General features: G+C 34.9%; 1 protein-coding gene across 7 annotated transcripts in view; it reads left to right on the top strand.

The window, feature by feature from the left end:
- TBC1D5 (TBC1 domain family member 5) overlaps positions 1-16,044 on the top strand; it is a 581,319-nt gene that overhangs the window by 317,427 nt on the left and 247,848 nt on the right. The window contains exon 1 of one of the 7 annotated variants that reach the window (XM_030816881.1): positions 14,091-14,160. The exons of the other annotated variants lie outside the window; for them this stretch is intronic. The gene's annotated coding sequence lies outside the window, so the exon portion shown is untranslated. Of the gene's footprint in view, positions 1-14,090; positions 14,161-16,044 lie in introns of those variants that run through there. 7 annotated transcript variants of the gene reach the window in all.

Raw genomic sequence — 16,044 nt, 5'->3', positions numbered from 1 at the left:
CTGGGTTAAGTGTAGAATTCATAGAAGCACAGCTCTGTGGTATAGCTTCATATTAAGGTTAACTGACAAAATCTAGGAATTGTTGCAGAATCACATTAAATGGCAATAGAATTTTCAGTAAAATTTACTTTTGAAAATGAAAATTATTTTTTGTTGCCATTACAGCTCTTTAAACTAACTAGAAATAGGTTATTAGAAAAATGTAAATGTTGCAACCCTCAGATGTCCTTTTGCATGACAATTCTACCTTTGTATTATTTAAACCACCTCTGAAATCCTAGCTTTTCTTCACAATTAGACAACGCAGGCTTTAAACCTATCACCAACATACTCATACTTTATATATACTTGTGTCTAGGGTTAAGATTTACTTTAGTTTCTTATCTATCAAATGGGCATTATAATGCCTAACCTGTTTCCTTCCCACAACTGTTTTAAAGACTCGGGTTAAAACGTATAAAAGAAAGGCTTTTGAAAATCTAGATGGGAAGTCATAGAATTAATTCTTTTGTGATCACTTCATGTAAATCGGTAACTTTGTTTCCTGTATTCGCCATCAGACACATGTACCCTTCTCTAACATATGTTGAGATTTTATTGACTTTTGAATTCAGTCTTGAATTGGACACTGAAATTTATATTCTTTCCACTGTTTGTATTATTATGGTATTAGATTGTTAGTTTCAAGAGGGCATAGTCTCTGTGGATTTTGTTTGTTTGTTTTTTGAGACAGGGTCTCACTCTGTCACCCAGGCTGGAGTACAGTGGCACTATCTTGGCTCACTGCAGCCTCAACCACCTAGCCTCAAGCAATCCTCCCACCTCTCAGCTTCCTGAGTAGCTGGGACTACAGTCGTGTGCCACCACACCTGGGTAATTTTTGTGTTTTTTTGTAGAGATGGGGTTTCACCATGTTGCCCAGGGTGGTCTCAAACTCCTGGGCTCAAGAAGTCTGCCTGCCTCAGCTTCCCAAAGTGTTGGGACTACAGGCGTGAGCCACTGCACCTGGTCTGTTTTTTAAAAACAATGTTTAAACATAGTGTACTGGTTCAGATCCTGATTCCAAATAGTTTGAATACTTTTGACAAGTCTTAGCCTCAGTTTCTTCACTTTTGAAGTGGAGATGATAAAATACAGTTGATATGAGGAGTTTAATCGGATAATGACATATGGTAAATGCTGAATAAATATTTGTTACTTTTTTGTTCCATACAATGTCATCATCATCATTGTCATCATCACTAACCTTTTGGTATTATAGAAATTGTTACAGTGATCTAATATACCAAAAGGAAGAGAAAAAATATGTTTTACAAGAAAATAAATGTTTTGTCTGTTAGCAGAAAGAGTGCTTAAGAACAAGCTTAACCTGAGATTTGAAATTCTCAATCTCTGACACGTATTTCAGGTTACCTTTGAATAACAAATTTGAAAACCTAGTAGATGAAAGGAAGATGTTTTACTATAAATTCAGAGAAGATATCTGGAACTTTGACAAATCAATTTTAAAATTTAAAATGAATGGACCCTAGCTATAGCTTTATGTGCCTAATACTCATAGACTTTTTTTTTTTTTAACAGCCTGGGATGTTTACTTTGGATTTATATCTTCTTTTGATCTTGCTTCATGGATTCAGATAGAGTACAGCTGCATTTAACTCCTAAGGCACCAGTATAATTATTATATGATGCTTGAGTAATAGTCCAGATATTGTTTTGGAAAATTTGGTTAAAATTTGATTGTATATCTCTGAACTAATTTGCAGATGATGCGTTAAAATGGAAAGTTTATAAGACTTGAGAAGACATTGTTGGTTTTGTGAAATATATCTTGTACTTTTTAAAGAGCAACGTTAATGTTGTCTGCCAAATTATATGAGCTTTCTGTGTTCCTTATTTAACCATTAAAACTGAGAGAAGAACATGAATGGGTATGAAAGAAGGAAGGTCATTTCCTGATTATCAGTTTGCTGAAGATGTTTAACTTAGTGACTGTAGCACAGGCCACTCCTCTCCTCCTCTTCCCAAGGGCAGCTGACCTTCTCCTCGCCAAAAGAGGCAAGCCCCTTGCCAACACATATGACTACAGACTATTACATTAATCTGTTTAGCTGTAGTACCAGCTGCTTGCATGTTTTTAATTATCTTATTAGATGGTATAACACTGACCTATGAAATAAATTGAAGGTGAACATTTAAAAACTTTTGTTTTATTACCCTATGTTTCTAAATATCTTTTTGATCAAATTATAACTTTCCTCAAAAGTTGACAGGAAATCTGTGTCATTTTTGAGCCAATGTAATGCTTTTTTTTTGGATTTTTAAAGTATAATGTCATAATTCCCAATATAGAAAATAACTTATTTGTTGGCTCGTTTATTCATAAGCTTTTTGTGTTTCTATAGCCAAAAATTTGTGGTAAACTTGACTTAATAGTCAATTTAGTTAGAGAAAACCCAGACCAGTTATTTGGCATTCTCAGGGAAACAAAATATTGCTTAATTTTTGTACCTCATCTTAGTTTTGTGTAAATGGCAGAGGATAGAATATAAATCATTGTAGATTATTTCAAATTAAATTTGTACATTATATTTAACCCTAATTTTCGAGATTCTATATAAACTGTAGTAAATCATCTAGTTTACTCTCAGTATTTTTTTAACTTAATTTCACATGACATTATTTATATTTTCCAAAGCTGCACTCTTAAGAAAAATGTACACTCTTTTTCATCTTGACAATTAGATACTTTAAAAATAATCATTTGTAAATGCAATACTGACTTCCAGAGACACAGTTCAAAATTATAAACACCAATGATGCTCAGTTAGAAGTCGTAGCCAATAAACTGAAGATTATAATAATTTAGTTAAGAGCTTTGGTGTTGAATTAAAAAACAAAAGTTACTTGAATGCTAAAAAGATACATAGATACTTCTGTGTATGTTTTTAGTTAATAAATCCTACACCTGGGCTAGTGGAGTGACTTGAGACTTAAAAAATTTATAGACTGGAATACTTATAAACTTATGTTTTTTTAAAAATAAAACATTCATACTTTTGGCTTGTTTTTTTCTCTAACAAAATACTGTATTTCATATTTGAAAAGAGCTTTTATTGAAGAAATAAAGGGAACTTTATATATGTATATAGTTTTGTTGTTGTTGTTGGGTTTTATTCCTTTTAAGGAGAGACAAAAAAAGGCACTTGGCTCTAAAGCAATGGTGTTCTAATGTCTCGATATTTGTCAGAGCTTCCAAAGTAGCCTCCCTTTCTCAATATAGTATGTACTATATATAGCTCACCAAGTCAAAGGCTGTTCAAGTTGGTAAAAAGTTTTTAAAAAATTAAAGTCAGTATAGCCTTTTAAATCTAAAAGTTGTCTTTTCCTGCCTAAGAAAAAGTACATTAATTTGAATTTTCTTGAATCATTGAGTAAATTTGAAAAATTAGGATTCAAGTTTTGGCACAAAGATTTGTATGTATCTTATTTGTATATAATCAGTAATTTTGTATGTATCTTATTTGATTTGCATATAATCAATAATCAGTAAATTTGAAAAATTAGGCTTCAAGTTTTAGCACAAAGATTTGTATGTATCTTATTTGCATATAATCAATAATTTTGGAGGATGCGGGAAATATCTTTTTATCATTTACATTTATTTTTAGTATAGTACCTTTTACATTTGTATGTAAGAGAATTTATATATCTCATAGAAAGAACAATGAAACAGTGATTTAGTATATTAGAAAGGAGATAACAGGGCAAAAGCCTACTTTGGCAGCAAGATTTAAAATTCAGAAATCTGGGTTCTAGTCACACTCTTAGAGTGATATAATTTTGTTAATCATGTTATTTTTAAGAATATTGGCTCATTGGACGAGAACAGGCTCAGTGGCTCACCCCGGTAATCTCAGCGCTTTTGGAGGCTGAGGTGGGTGGATCACTTCAGGTCAGTTGTTCAAGACCAGCCTGGCCAACATGGCAAAACCCCGTCTCTACTGAAAATACAAAAAAACCCCACGAAATTAGCCAGTGTGGTGGTGCACGCCTGTAATCCCAGCTACTCGGGAGTCTGAGGCACAAGAATCACTTGAACCTGGGAGGCGGAGGTTGCAGCGAGCCAAGATTGCACCACTGTGCCGCTGCCTGGGTGATAAAAAAAAAAAAAATGTCTCAAAACAACAACAACAAAACAAAAAAATCCCAAAAACCAAAAAACAAAAACAGAATATTGGCTCAATCAATTTATTTGCTAGAAGCTATATGAAAGATGATAGAGACCAACCTGAATCTACCATCCCTCTTCCCCACCACTCAGTCCTCTTAAATTTCTAAGGCCTTGCCATTTTAATTATTTTTCCAGGGTTTCATAGCTTAATAAGTAGAAGAGGAGGAAGGAAGGCCTAGAATTAGTGCTCCTTTCCTGATTCCATGAGCCTTGCTTTGCTGATTTTGTTGTATTGCCTGTATGTTGTTGAGGATCTGTATAATGTTAAGATGTTCTTAAGAATAAATACATGATTTAGGGAATCAATTTGGAAAAAATGCACAGAAATAAGACAAACTAAAGTCTAGATCTTAGCTCTACTACTGTAACCTTAGGCAAAGTAATTAACCTCTCTAATTCTTAATTACCTCATCTATAAAAATGAAATGTTAACATCTGTATCATTGAGTTGTAGAGAGCATACCTGTAAAATGTGTAAAGTACCTGGCCCTTGTCATCAAAACATAGTAGGTAACTACTGTTAGTTTTTTCACCTTTTCTTCCCTCTCTCTTTGCTAAAATTTCTTTTAAGTTGTAATTAACTCTACTACCTGACAAAGTTTGCCCTTGCCTCAGGAAAGTTAAAAAATTTTTTTTCTAGTTCTAAAGTGGCAATAAATGAGTATTTAAAGAATCAGATGTATCTATAGTTATCTATAGATTATATAAGAGGAACTTTTATATAATCGCTTCTTATATTTAATCTCATCATATTTTCTTGCATCTTGTTTGTTCTTATATTTGTTCAAGAAGCATCACGACCTTTACAGTTAAATGATCACTTCAGAGAGCACAAAATGTATAGCCTTTTCATTTTTTAGAAATCAGAGTCATAATATTACCTTTTGTTCTTATCTCCACAGTGGAGGCTCTTTTGAGTAAAGAAAAATCACATTTGAATGATGAATACATCTTCTCGAAGTAACATTATTTTTATGATAGTATCTGTGCTTCTTTATAATATACAATCTCTGAACTAATTTATTGATTACTTAGGGCTTTGAAAAAATGTTACCCTCTATTTTGAAAAATCAACTGATTTGTTTGCATTTACAGCCCTAATTATCAACCCACACTGGCTTGAGCATACATGTTACAGTTTGAGTTATTTTCCTTTAGAAACCCCGTCAAGCCCTTTTTGTTATCTGTTGCCAGGCTTTAGGGGAAATTTTTTTTCATGTTTGTTTATTTACATAGTCAGCTGAAAGCCTGATCATCCAAGGCTATGTAAATGTTTATCTTTGAAAAGACAGGCATACATTTGAAATGTGGGGATAATCTGCTCTGAGTCAATCAACACTGAGAGTCCTTTCCCCTGAACACACTTCTGTTTCCTGCTGGTGTTCCCAGTTGAAATGCCTTGCTGTCAGTCCTATGGATCACTGTTTGTAATATATAGTTTGGATATGGTGGTGAAATATACAAAGTCAATTAAATATTTGCTCAATAATACTAAAGTATGAGAAAATAATGCATAGAATTAGGGTTCAAAAATAGAGTTAAAAATTTGAGAAAATAATGCATAGAATTAAGGTTCATAAGTGGAGAGTTAATTTTTTTAAAAAAATTCACCAATATCTTGCTTATTGATGCATTGGTCTGCTTTATAGTCCCAATAATTAGTTATTATATAGTAGCTCTATATAATACTTAATTTCTGATTGTGTATTTCATGGACAATTTGACTCAAATAAATGATTTAAGGGAGAAATTTCTACAGGATATTTAGGAGTCAATATTTAACATTTGTCTATTTTTTATATCAGATTGTGTTGTCTTTTGGCGCAAAGTTGTAGTGGTTAATAATTGTATTTCCCCATTTTATTTTTAATCCAGAGCTTTTTCACAAGTGCTTTTTCGATGTTTGTCTATATCTTTATTTTTTTTTGTTCAAGGGAGCTAACTTATATTCCATCATTATGTATTGTTATACTCCCATTATAGACAAACCAGTGTGCTAAACCTTCAAGACCCAAAGAGGAATTAAACACAGACCCTGCCCTTGGGGCACTCATGATCTAGCAGGGAGACAAACATGGAAGCAACTAACATAGAGGATGACTGGTATGATAATGGAGGCATTTATCAAGAACTAGGGGAAGGCCAGGTGCAGGGGCTTACACCAGTAATCCCAACAGGCTGAGGCGGGAGGATCACTTGAGCTGAGGAGTTGAAGACCAGCCTGGGCAAAAAGCAAGACCTCATCTCTACAAACAGGCAAATAAATAAATAAATATTTAAAAAATATTAGCCAGGCATGGTGGCGCATGCCTCTAGTCCCACCTACTCAGGAGGCTCAGGTGGGACAATCACTTGAGCCTGGGAGGTTGAGGCTGCAGTGAGCTGTGATCATGCCACTGCACTCCAGCCTTGGTGACAGAGCAAGACCCTGTCTCAAGACAAAAATAAAAACAAAACAAAAAACAGAACCAGGGGAAGACCAAATGGTTGGGATGGTGGGTGTTAGGAGGAAAATCTGTTTGCCAGGTGTTCTAGCTGGGGCAGGAGTTTCAGGGAGGCGAGCAACATGTACAAAGATGATCTTCATTTTCCACTCTTCAGCAATGCATTCTTTTAGATTTCTTTTGCGGTATATTAGAATGGGTAAGTTTCAGTTCGTCAAAAACACAGAGATTCTCCAAAGATGCTGAGTTTATTAGAGGATTTGCACATCTGGGATATGCAGGCCTTGGGAACCTTAGGCATATCCAAAGAGGTTGAAGGAAGGGGAAGCTTTTAAAGACAAGAGAGGAAAGTACACACAATTTATTTTGAAACAGAGAACTTTGGTTACAGGGGCTTATTGCAGGAGCTAACACCAGTTCATTAATGGAGACAGTTTGTCTGGCAAGTGTTCTTGTACATCAGCTAGCTATCCTTGTACTCATGTAGCAAACTGCAGTTTAGAAAGTTATTGGCAAAAGTTTTTGTTACAGACGTATGTGTATAAGAGCCCTTCAGAGAGTCTTTGTAATATTTCTTCTGCGTGTGTGCATGAGGGCTCTTCTTTCTAAACCTGTCTTTATTTATGGTTATCTGTCAGTATTCTTGGGGGTGGATTCCAGGACCCCCATGGATACCAAAGTCCAGCAGACAGCTCTGTGGAATTGGAAAAGATAGGAAAAATCAGCCCCTCTGTATCCATGAGTTTGGCGTCCTTAGAATACTGTAGTCTCAGTCCGTGGTTGGTATAAACCATGAATGCAGAATCTCATGTATGGAGGGCCAACTGTACTTTTGTTAGGGTTTGACACAAGTGACTTCATTTTGATTTTGACAGCTTTCCCATTTGAACTTAGTCATCAGTGACAAAATTATGCTGTTACCTATGAAGACAGCTAATGTGATGTGACCCATACAACATCAGTATTTACATATGTATCTATTTCATTGTGGTGACAGTGTTACTTTACATGAACTGCTATTTTATAGTACTAAAGTTTAAAAATTCAATATATCATAGGTTTTTTTTTTTTTTTATTAGATGGGGTCTTACTCTGTTGCTTAGGCTAGAGGGCCATCTCAGCCCACTGCAACCTTCACTTCCTGGGTTCAAGTGATTCTCATGCCTCATCTTCCTGTGTAGCTGGGATTACAGGTGTGCACCACTGTGCTCATCTAATTTTTGTATTTTTAGTAGAGCGGGGAGTTTCACCATGTTGGCCAGGCTGGTCTTGAACTCCTGACCTCAGATGATCCACCCGCCTCAGCCTCCCAAAGTGTTGGGATTACAGGCATAAGCCACTGCACCCAGTGATGTTTGATATATTTGAATCGATGATCAAAAATTTTAACTGAGGGTTAAAAATCTTTAAATCACACAAAACTAATTATGAAATAATTGATAATGATACAATTCAGAATGAGTATTATGTACCTAGGAATATGAAGAAAATCAATAAAACTGCTATGGAATAAAAAATAACCTGCAAATGACAGAATATTTGAAATGTAAAAGATGTCCTTGTATCTGAACATACGGATATAATTTTCATTCCATGATTATAGATGTTATGTTCTGAGAGAGACATAGAAGGAGTTTGGTTGACATAATCTCAAGGCATTTCAAAGACTCTTCCAGGCTACCTTTTCAGATTAGGAAACTAATGCAGATGACGTGCCCAAGTGTCTCAACCCATTAGAACCAAACCAGGGTAGTTGAACACTGTATCTTAAACCTCATTCCAATTAAAAAAAAAATACTTCTAAATCTTAAAGTTCTCTTGAACAGCATAGCTCAACTTTCATAGATCTAGACACAAACTTCTCATGTGTATTTTGTTCAGTTCACAGTAATAAACTTATAATCTCCAAAATAACTACTGTTGTCTTCTTGCCCTTCCCCCCACCTTACCACAGGGAAGCAGTACTTAAAATACTTAATTGACTTTAAACAAAAGTTTATCCCATGGCCCATTTATCTTCATTTTAAATTGTCCAATCCAGGTTTGGCCAGCCTGTTGCTGAATATGATTATATTAGGTTTGTGATCCAAATCTTGGGTCTAGTTCTTTCCAGCATTGACCATTTTGGGGTAACCAATAGAAATAACACTGGCATCACTAAAGATTTGCCTTTCTAACTTTCAGGTATGTGTGTGAGAAGAGGGATGTGGGTGGAGGCAGGGGAAGGCAGTGATAGGAACCACGGGGAGAGTCAATGAGATAGACATGGGAAAGAAAAAGAAAAGATTATATCCATACCTAATAGTCTTATTAGTAGCACCATTTATTTAGAATAATTATATACTACGTTACCTCTCTTATGGAATTAAGTTGATTTATTTAACCACATGTATTATTTAACTTTTAATGTTTGTTTTCTTTCCCCAGTTATATATGAGTATGCATCACTTGTATATTTATGTCCCTTGAAACTTTATACTTGTTACTTTAAAAATTGAATGTGTATGAGTGAATTGTTGCCATCCTTAACATTTTAAGCTTCCCTGTCCAATATGGGAACTACTGGCAATATGAAGCTATTTAAATTTGGATTTCAATTAATTAAAATAAAATACAGTACGTAGTTCTTCAGCTGCAACTAGCCATATTTTAACTGCTTAGTGACTATGTGTGGTCAGTGCTTACCATATTGGGGAGTCAGATGTAGAACATTTCTGTCATCTCAGAAAGTTTACTTGCTTAGCGCTCATCCAGAGGTTGTCAAGTGAACGATGGATTCAGTTAAAATATAATTGATTTTAATATTTCTTAGAGAAAGTATTTAAGCGCACATGTGTTTCTGTTTCGTAATACCCTGTTAGTCAACACACTATTGGAAAACATGCTTTAAGTCATAGGATTGACTTTTAATTAGGACATCAGGTTTTGCTAAATAAATGCCTATTTAAAATAACTGGAAAGTAATTTATTCTCTATTCTACCAGCCTTTCCTTTACAGTATTGGCTTGTATTTGCAGACTGTGAGGCAAATTCTTTATCATGTTACAGAATGTTAGATATCAAGCCCTTGCCAGTTATCGCAAATATCAAAGTAAATGAGGTGAGGTGAGGGTGGGAAGAAGGTAGGAAAGGTCTGCAGGGAGAGGATTTTTTCCTTATTAATTATAGAGGAAGCATGAGTAAACCATGGAATGTAAAATATACCTACTCCAGACAACTTCACAGAGATTGTCTGGTATAGGATCCTTTTCTCACTTCATTTGTAAATGCCAGTCCTTTGATTAGTAATCTAATTATCTTTATTGTATATTTAAATTATTAATACAATTAAAAATGAAAAGCTTGTTATAAAATCGAAAAGTTTGTGATACTGCTTTTCTTGGTTTCCTTTTTTAAAGTATGATTATTGAGTTTACCTACTTTAATATGACCCTGGATTTGGAAGCTCTTACACACTGTATTTTTAAGAAAATAATACCTGTGTTTTTTTTGTTTGTTTGTTTTTGTTTTGTTTTTTCCTTTAAAAAAGAGAGTATTCCAGCACTTTGGGAGGCCAAGGCAGGCAGATTATGAGGTCAGGAGATCGAGACCATCCTGGCTAACACAGTGAAACCCCGTCTCTACTAAAAGTACAAAAAATTTAGCTGGGCGTGGTTGTAGGTGCCTGTAGTCCCAGCTACCTGGGGAGGCTGAGGCAGGAGAATGGTGCAAACCCCAGAGGCGGAGCTTGCAGTGAGCAGAGATAGCGCCACTGCACTCCAGCCAGGGCGATAGAGTGAGACTCTGTCTCAAAAAATATGTAAATAAATAAAATAATAAAAAGGAGAGTATTATATTTGACAGTCCCTAACTGTTTTAACTCAGTTCTTTGTGTTCCTGTGAAAACTAAGGTGAAGGCTCAAGGTTTCTCAATTTAAAGTTCAATTCAAACCTGAATCAAAACATTATCGTAATTTTAACGAACCTCTAGGCAATGAACTATTCTTTACCTGTATTTCACTGGAGCCTTATCATATGATAACATGTTTTACCTAGACATATGAAGAAATACATTTTAAGCTTGTGTGTAATTGTGCATTCTGTTTTTTTATATATATTTATGTATAAGAGATATGCCCTGATGTTTCATTATGGAGGAGAAAAAAGCTTTAAATAAAAGTAAGTTTTAGAAAATTCGTGGTACAGGAAGCAAAAAAGCCAGTACAGTTTCTAATTGCCTTTTAGAGACCTGTGAGTTCCCTCATTACCTGTGATTTAAGCTAAAAATGAGGTAATTATAGATAACATCAGTGTTTATCTGGTTGATCTTGGCACCTGCAGTCCTAATGTAGCTTACCCATATCTGGTGCCACACTTTACAGTCTTATGCTGACATACCTAATTTACACTTTTCATATTTCCATTGATTTTAAGTTAGGTGTTACTTGTTCTATTTGAATAGTATTTTCAAAATCATACCTTTAAAATGGCTTAAAAGTATATACTCTTAAACGTAATACTGGAATTATGGTACAGTCCTTGCATTGACAGAAATCTTTCGCTAATGTATTTTGATATAGATTAGAAACAGATTCAAAAATTTACTGGCTCCTTTTTGATAAAATAAATGTGATGATACTAAATATGGCAATTTTTAAAAATATTGGCATGCACTTTAGGATTATGAAATTGTATAAATCTTTTTGAATCAAGTTCAGCTTTCTTACCTTTTACTACCTCAGCTTCAGATATTCTACCCATCTAACCCTGATCTAATCCTGCTTAAATCCTGCTTCATCCTGCTGTAGCCGCTTTGTTCTATTATCTTACTACTCAGAATTGCAATGAAATGATCTGGTTGGCTGGCTGACCTTGTAAACTCCATGGTCATCTCTGACAGCTCCGTCTGCTGTACTTCCCTATCACTATACCTCCCAGAGAGCTAGAAGCATCTTTCTACCTTCTCTCTTTTTTCTTCCACTGTCTGTGACTTGTTTGCTTTCCCCAAGGTGAGAATCCCTTCTCTTAACCACTCAGCAATTTCATTGTCAGTAGAAGCCTAAGTAGCTCCTCTTAACCAACGATTAGAGATCTTTAGTCTTAAACTATATGTAGGCCCTGAACTCTTTGCTATTATTGTAGTCGTTTGGATTTCTTAAGTTAGCCCACAAACACATTGTTTCCTTTCCACGTTAAGCTTAAAAATGGGATAGAAACCATCATATAAACCTATACAGTGTAAAATTAGTGTTTTCTGTAGTGTATCACCATTTGGGACAATGATTCAGAAGCCTTCTAGTCATAAATTAGCACATAATTTAGACATTTATTAGTCATCATGTAGGTTATAAAGGTATTTCAACTATTAAATTTAGAAGATATTAACAAATTTAGAAGATACTAGTTTCACACCAATGTTATGAGCATATCTTGGGAAACTACTATTTAATTATATATTAAAATATATAATTACAAATAGATAATCTCATTATAATCATCAGCTGTATTTATACACTGCATATTCTAATTGCTTTCCATGTCAAAATAGCCATTGCAGGAAGCTTAACTACCCAAATAGGTCTTCTTAGAGGGAAGGTATCGATTCCTGCTGCAGAAGTTGACTTTATTTTTTGAGAAATAATTGCATCCCTCATGGCCTACATATTTAATAAGTTACAGTGTTCTTTCCTGAGGAGCACACGAGTAAGCTCAGAGTCCTTCTCAGCATGGTGCTTCCAAGGCAGCCAGTACTGATCTATTAACATTGGCCTGAGAAATGAAACCTACTCATCTTCACCTTTCCTTGCTTAGATGCTGATTGTTTTCAGGGACCAAGTATCTGCAAGATAGAGTAATTGCCACTAGATGGCACTAATGCTTTGTTGAGGAAATCTTCAAGGTCCAGGTGGCTAATCCATTCCATTTAAGGTTTTACACACCTGAACACCCAGGTTCTTAACTACTCACAGGGACTGTTGTTAACTTCTCAGTCCAACTAGTAAAAAGTTATCTGCATGTACATGGACTTGATATTCAAAAACTAAAAATCTGAGGAAGAAAACAAGGGTATATTTCTATCTTGCCTTGTTGCCAGAGGTCATTTTTGCTCTTGGTGTCTGGAGAATCATGTTTCCCTTTAGTGGTTACTTCCATGTTATTCCAGAAAGATGTCTTTCCTATTTCCCATTTCTTTATTCTCTTGACAAGTTATTTAATTTTTCTGAACCTTACTTTCCTCATTCATAAAGAGGGGTTAAAAATATATACCCTAAGTGATTTACCTAAAATATTATATCATAAGTGGGTCTTTTAAAAGCATTTCGATGGCATTATTGTCAGATTTTTGCTTTTCAGGCACATTGTAAATATATATTTTTTATGTAAGAATAAGTTTAGCAACTACTTTTTCTTTTTTCTTAATTAAACAAATATTTCACTTAATATTTTCTGTTGTTAATCATGTCTTCCTCCAACTTCAGGAGCAGGCCTACCATTCATATTTGTGATTGTAAAAAAACCTTCATTTTGATCCCTCTCCCCTAGAAGGGCTAAACCTTTCAGCAGTTTACCCTCTGGAATCTGTTTAATGTTTGATTAGCTCAATTCTTTGCAGTAGTATTTCAGTGGCTATGGTGCTACTGTTATTTTATATCCTAAGTTTTAATTTTGAAGTATCAAACCATTTCTTTCCCCTCTGTACTACCAGAGTGCTTTGCAGTAATCATTTTATTATTGGTTTACACATCCATCTGTCCACTCTTTTTAACTTTGTATGTTTTAAAAAATATGCCTGTGAGTGCTAAGCACATAGTAGGCAATTAATAAATGTTTATATTTACTCTGTGTTACAGTTTATTGATGAAACACTATTCAATAGAAACGAAAGACAATTAATTTATTATTTTGTGGCCTTTATGCTCCTCTGTTGTTAGAGCTGTTCATCAGTTTGAGATGTTATGCCTTAATTAGAACTGTAAGTACCCATGAATAAATTTAAATGATTGTAAATTTCAGAGATAATGTTTCCAATTCACATGCCTCAGTCTTCTTTTCCCTGTACCAACACCGTAATCAAGGTACAGGGTCTTATTTAAGCTAACAAATAATTATCCTTCATTACATAAGTAGTATGTAACTTGACCTTAAAAGCCTGCTTAACTTGACAAGATGGCAATGAATCTAGCCACCAGCTGTGCCTGTACTTTTACAATTTCTTAGTACTTGTGAATAGGAGCTGATTTTGGAAAAGACTGGAGGAGTCATTGCTTCATACTTCCCTCTCTTATCTGGAATACTTTGTGTTTTCAGTCCACAGAACTGCATGGTGTCTCAAATTATGATTCCTTCTGGGTTCAAAACGTTGCACATTTGAGATCTGTGCTTGTTGTTCACAGACTACAAGCTATTTAAATATATTGATGGTTTTTGAGACGTGTATACATACCCCAGAGATATTGCGGATTCAGTTCCAAACAACTGCAATAAAGCAACTATTGCAATAAAGTGAGTCACATGATTTTTTTTGTTTTCTAGTACATGTAAAAGTTATGATTACACTATACTGTCATCCATTAAGTATGCAATAGCATATATCTAAAAAATATATATACCTTAATTAAAAATACCTTATTGCAAAAAAAAAAAACAAATGCCAAGGATCATCTGAGCCTTCAGCAGTTCTTAATCTTTTTGCTGGTAGAGGGTCTTGCCTTGTGGTTGATGGCTTCCCACTTGTTAGGGTGGTGGTTGCTGAAGGTTGGAGGTAACTGTTGAAATTCCTTAAAAAAAAGACAACAGTGAAATATGCCACATAGATTCACTCTTCTTTTCAATAAAGATTTCTCTGTAACATGAGATTCTGTTTGGCAGCATCTTACCCAGAGTAGAACTTGTTTCAAAATTGGACTCAGTCTTCTCAAACCATACAGCTGCTTTCTCACTTAGTTTATTAAATATTCTAAATTCTTTGATATCATTTTGAAAATATTCACAGCATCTTCACCAGCAGTAGATTCCATCTCAAGAAACTACTTTCTTTGTTGATTCATAAGAAGCAACTCCTAATTTAAGTTTTATTATGAGATTATAGCAGTTAAGCACATCTTCAGGTTCCACTTCTAATTCTAGATTTCTTGTTATTTTTCCCCATCTACAGTTACTTCTTCCACTGAAGTCTTGAAACCCCTCCAAGTCATCCATGAGGATTGGAATCACCTTTTAAAAACTCTTGTTCATGTTGCTATTCTGACTTTCCCCATGAATCTCTAATGTTCTTAATGACATCTAGAATGGTGAATCCTTACCAGAAGATTTTGAATTTACTTTGCCCAGATCTGTCAGAGAAATCACTATCATATGGCAGCTATAGCCTATGAAATATATTTCTTAAATAATAAAACTTGAAATTAGAAATGACTCCCCACTTCATGGGCTGCAGAATGGATGTTAGCAGACATGGACACAACATTAATCTCTTTGTACATATCCATCAGAGCTCTTGGGTGATGAGGTGTATTGTCAGTGAACAATAATATTTTGAAAGGAATCTTTTTTTTTCCTGAGCGATAGTTTTCAAAAATGGACTTAAAATATTCTGTAAACTATGTTGCAAACAGATGTGCTATCATCCAGGCTTTGTTATTCCATTTATAGGCACAAGGAGAGTAGATTTAGCATAATTCTTAAGGTCTCCAGGACTTTCAGAATGGTTAAAGATTGGCTTCAGTTTAGTCACCAGCTGCATTATCCTGTAACAAGAGAACAGCCTGTCCTTTGAAGCTCTGAAACCAGGCCTTGCCTTCTCGTCCCTAGCTGTGAAAGTCCTAGATGGCATCCTCCTTCAATAGAAGGCTGTTATGTCTACATTGAATATCTATTGTTTATTGTAGCTACCTTCAGCAGTTATCTTGGCTTGATCTTCTGTGTAACTTACTGCAGCTTCTCAATCAGCACTTTCTGCTCCACTTTGCAATTTTATGTTGTGGAGATGGCTTCTTTTCTTAAACTTCATGAACCAACCTCTGCTACCTTCCAACTTTTCTTTGGCAGCTTCCTCACCTTTCTCAGCTTTCACAGAACTGAAGAGAGTTAGGGCTTTGCTCTGGATTAGGTTTTGGCTTTAGGGAATATTGTGGCTAGTTTGATTTTCTATCCAGACCACTCAAACTTTCTCTGTATCAGCGGTAAGACTGTTTTGCTTTCTCATCATTCATGAGTTCACTGGAGTAGCACTTTTGAGTTTCTTCAAGAACTTTTTTTTTTTCTGCGTTCACCACTGGGCTACCTGTTTAGTGCCAGAGACTAAGCTTTTGGTCTAACTTGGCTTTAGATATACCTTCCTCACTAAGCTTAATCATTTCTAGGTTTTGATTTAAATTAAGAGACCTA

Source organism: Nomascus leucogenys, chromosome 8, assembly GCF_006542625.1.
Source record: "Nomascus leucogenys isolate Asia chromosome 8, Asia_NLE_v1, whole genome shotgun sequence".
Lineage (NCBI taxonomy): Eukaryota > Metazoa > Chordata > Mammalia > Primates > Hylobatidae > Nomascus > Nomascus leucogenys.
The sequence above is the reverse complement of the archived record's forward strand: the minus strand, read 5'-3'. Positions and strand labels throughout refer to the sequence as shown.